General features: G+C 28.7%; 1 non-coding gene across 1 annotated transcript; it reads right to left on the bottom strand.

Moving 5' to 3' along the window:
• Positions 1–755: 755 nt before the first annotated feature.
• LOC101264603 (uncharacterized) lies at positions 756–2,007 on the bottom strand. Its single transcript, XR_011213369.1, has 2 exons — positions 1,708–2,007; positions 756–1,269 (listed from the first exon to the last, which is right to left on the bottom strand). It is a non-coding gene; the product is annotated as an uncharacterized protein (transcript).
• Between the last annotated feature and the right edge of the window lie 2,922 nt (positions 2,008–4,929).

Raw genomic sequence — 4,929 nt, 5'->3', positions numbered from 1 at the left:
TTTTGTTCTTTAAAACTATATTAGATTAAGACAATAAGCTACATGTTATTTACTTTGATTATTAGCTTGATTATGTTTTTATCTGCAATGCATGGGTTTCCATTAAAATACAATTATATTTTTCATATAATACCTCTCCACTACTTAACAAATGATGAAAGAGCATTTCAATATAATTATTGGAATTATTATGAGTAAATTTATCAGGTTGAGGATATCATAAAGCGTTCCAAACTTTCTTTTCTGAGAAAATTATTTATTTATATATAAATGTTAAAATAATTGGGAGAATAATAGGTTTAGGAGAAATATTATTCTCCCAATTATTTTAACATATTCAATTTGAGAAATACTTAATTCCTTATTCCTTTTCAAGTATATGTTAGGATCATAAGAAATTTTCATTGGAGGTATATCAAAATAATCCCTTCTTAAAAAATATAATGAGATATAAAGAGAAATCATTAACAATTTTTTTAATTTTAATTCCTAAGATCACATGTATAGGGACTCTAGTGTAGCGATAAGAAAAAGTGACTCCATAAATTATTGATAGATTGTGAATTCACTCCTATTTCAATGTCGAGGGAGTTATTGACCATCGTACCTTAAATGAAATTGACTCACCTTATTGTGCATACTCAAAATTAAAGGATATTAATATAAGTTAAAGTCGAGTTATAAGACATATTTATAAATCCATGTCCTTTTTACTTTGCTTTCTCATTCATCAATAAAAAAAATGCCAACAATAATAACAATAATAAAATTTTCTCAATTTATTTAGTGTTACACACCAGCAAATTAACTACCATTTGCATTAAAGGCTAGATTAATACCAATATTTATTGTTTTATAATGGCAATCCCATTAATCCAATGGAAGAAAATATATCAATCTCAAACAAATCAGAACTTGCACAACTTGCACCTTCATCATAATCATCATCTTCATCTTCAATAATAATATTCTTGTGGAATTTTAGATGATCTTCATGAACATAATTTTTATTAATCCCTTTCATAGCCTCCACATTTTGTTGTTCCATATTCAACTTCTTGTGTCCACATGAAGAACAAGTTGACAATTTTTTGTCATCATCATTTGAGGAAATCTTTGTTTTTTTCCCATTTGTAAAAAGTGAACTCAAGAAACTTGATAGTCTACCTCCAGGAGAAATGGGCTGCTTTATTTTCTTCAAAGCTCTTGACTTTGTCTTCTTGAAACCATCTTCATCATGTTTAGATTTTTCCTTTGATAGAGATGAATCTATTGAAAATTTAAATAGGGTATGAACAAAGTTTAAGTAAGAGTTAGAGAAATTAATACTTCATATTGTCATAAATAAATAATAAATAGTATAGCAAAAGAAAATTCATAAACGAGACCAACTGGGACCTATGTTTCTAAAGTGAACATATTATGTCCTTATTTTTTACTAACAAATTGTGATTACAAAAAATAGTAGTCTAGCAAAATATTAATAAATAGGTCAAACTTTATTATTGGATCGTCGTAATAATATCTTAATAAAAAATTCCTTAAGGATGAATCAATATCTGATGGGACACCTCTCTTGGAAATTCAAATTTTCTACTAGTGAAATTGTAAAGTGAATTACTTGCTACAGTATGGAATAAATTGAAGGTGATCTTATAGTATACAAAAAATGAATGTTAAAATATATATATGGACATATATACTCACCAAAAAAGTTGAGGTCTTTGGGATATTGGTGCTTGTGATCAAACTTTTCTTGCTTAGTTGAAATGCAAGTTCTAATTGGTTTAGGCCTATAATTAAGACCATTGCAAAAAGAGTCATCATTTGAATTAAAGTTTCCTATTTTCTTCTCTTGGCAAGAATGGTCAATAGAGTGGAAAATAGGCCTATTACAATAGGGTTTAACAAAAAGAGGCAATGAACATAACATAATGAGAAATTGATTTGGATACACAATTGTGACACCTTATTAGAAGTGGAAGAGAAGAAAACAATTGTGAGTGAGATTATTCTTATTGCACTTTGGGCTTTATATATTACCTCTCAAGTTCCTATTCTAGGGGTAAATGAGGAACAATGGAAAATGAGTTTAAAAGTTTTTTTGTTCTTTTTTTTTTTACCTTAAAAGTTTCTAATATTTCGAAATTCATTATTTAATTAATTAATATATATATATATATATATATATGATATTATATATGATATTATATATCTATATCTATATTTGTATCTATAGGACTTTAAAAGTATAAAGGTCATTGAAATGTTGATTAATTTTTTGTCCTCATTCAATGCTAGTGTTAAAAATTTTAAAATACAAATATAGTACTTTAGTATAAAGGTCATTGAAATGTTGATAAATTTTTTGTCCTCATTCAATACTAGTGTTAAAAATTTAAAAATATTTTAAATGGATATATATTATCAATGTAATCAAGAGTCTGTTCCCCTATTCAATTAAATATCCATACAACATATACCCTTAAAATATTTCAAAATAAATGATATTGAAGTTGATTGAGAGTCTTTTGTACTACTCTAATAAAAGTTTGGGGTTAAAACACATTTAAAGTATCTCATTTTTTGAAGTTTTTTTATTTAAAGTATTGGGAGTGTCAAAATTTTATCTGAACTTTCATTCAGATTTAAGAAACACTTCTACACGTTGATTAAACTAAATATTTATCTAAAACTAATTTTTATTTGTCTATAAAATTTTCATCCAATTGACATATATAACAAGTCTATTAGCTGACACATTAATTTTTCTAATACATTTTTAATTAAATTCTTTAAATCCCACTCTCTCTTCCCTTCCAAGCTAGAGATATTGACGTGACGACAGAGATGAGACAACGGCTCATGAAAAGTTGGAAAGAAGATGACGACGGTTGCATTAAATTAATTTATATGATGATAATTTTAACTTTTAATCTTAAATTTATCTGACATTGATTTATTTGAAAATCTTCACCGGGAAATTATTTTTCCATGTGAAGATTCATGTGACAAAATTTTTAAATAAAAGAGCAAGTGTTGTACACACATCTTAAAAAAAGTTAAGGTGTGTTTTACTAACTATAGAGTGATAATCAGATAGGAAACTCACTCTCAATATTTTATGTATGAAACTAAAAAAAAAGAAAAAAAATAGTTTAAATATATTTTTAACCTTAACTTCTCTAATAAAGAATCTATTAAACTTGAAAAGAACACCACATTCCTTTATGATTATCAACAACTTGTGATATATTGTAAAACAATAAAATATAATTTTTTCATTTGCTATAATTAGTTTTGTATTAGCTATCTTAACATTTATTTACGCGATCTTTCCAATTACTTCTCCCCTTTGTTTAGTGTCCATTTTTGATTTATTTTAGGTACTTTTAAATCAAAATAGCTTTTAGGCAGAATGGTCTTGTAGACCCTCGTGCTTGAATCGATTTGTATTTTGAACCCTCCTACTTATCCCTTTGTCATCTGGACCCCTAAACTAAATAAAACACAATATTTGAAACCCCTTTCTCATCATTTATGCATGCGTGTATTACACTCAATTTACACATGAAATTCCACGTCATTTTTTAATGACACGTCAATATTATCATTATTTTTTAATGACACATCAAAAATTAAATATTTAAAATAAATAATATTTTTTAAAAAGGTACAATTAGTTTTCCCTCTCTATACTCATTTTCCATACTCCCACTTAATCTTCTTCCTCCCCACCCTCTACCATTCACCCAAAAAATAAAAATCACCACCTACCCCTATCCATTTTCTTTTCTTCTCTATTCTTACGGACAAAACACATATTCTTTTGTATATCTTGCCCGCAACATGAAATTCTGATCATAGATTTCATCTTCCTCCTCCATCAGTGCCGCTGCCGACCACCCTGTTCATCCGCCAAAAGGGGTGTTTTTTCCATCATAGCCTCTTTTTGTTCCATTAAGCTTGTCTTTATACAAAAAAAAAGTTTCTTCCACTTAAACTTGTCTTCTATTAAAAAAAAAGTGACATTGAGAATGAGAGTTTTGAAAAGAAAATCTTGAAATTAGATCTAAAATAATTCTTCTTTGTTTTCTTTTATTTTTCTTACTTTGTAAGACTTTTGTAGTTGAAGTTTTACTCTTTAATGGTAGTATTTGGAAACCAAAATGATTTTTTTTAAAAAAAATAAAATCTGGGTCTACTAATGGGGTGAGGGTGACTGAAAAGAGGAGTTGAGGCAAAGATGGAGTTGTGGATAGTTGAAGGCCGAAATAGGAGTTGGTGCGAATATGGAGTTGGGGATGACTAAAAAGGGAGATTAGGGCAGATATGGAGTTGGGGATGGCAAAAAAAAAGGGGGGGGGGAGGTTAAGGCAGAATGGGGAGAGAAATGGCTGAAAAGGGGAATTGAAATAGCAAGTTGACTGATAAGGAAGGTTGGGGCAGTGATAAGGGTGGGGGTGGGGGATGAATGAAGAAGATGAGGTGAGGGGAAGAAAGAAACTTTTTCAAAAAAGAAATAGTATTTTATATTTTTAAAAAATTAAATATGTTCTTCACTTGCCTTTGGGTGTGTGTGTTACACTCTCTCGCCAACTCAATCATTTTAATGCCACATAAGCATGGTCAATGGTCAGAAGGGTTTGAAATAGTGTTTTAATGAGTTGAAGGTCCAATTGACAAATGGATAAGTAGAACAGTTCATAATTCAAATGCATACAAGTATAGGGGTTCATCAGATAATTTCACCTAGCTTTTAAGTAGTTTGGAAGTGTTTGGGTAAATTTAAAAAGTGCTTATAAGCGCTTATTAGCCAAAATAACAAAAATAAGTCAAAAGTCATAAGTTAGAATTCCTAACTTGTGACTTTGACTTTAAGAAAAGACATAAAGTTACCACTGAAGTTCTCCTGAATTTTTAAAATGA

Source organism: Solanum lycopersicum, chromosome 12, assembly GCF_036512215.1.
Source record: "Solanum lycopersicum chromosome 12, SLM_r2.1".
In the NCBI taxonomy this organism is placed as follows: domain Eukaryota; kingdom Viridiplantae; phylum Streptophyta; class Magnoliopsida; order Solanales; family Solanaceae; genus Solanum; species Solanum lycopersicum.
The sequence above is the reverse complement of the archived record's forward strand: the minus strand, read 5'-3'. Positions and strand labels throughout refer to the sequence as shown.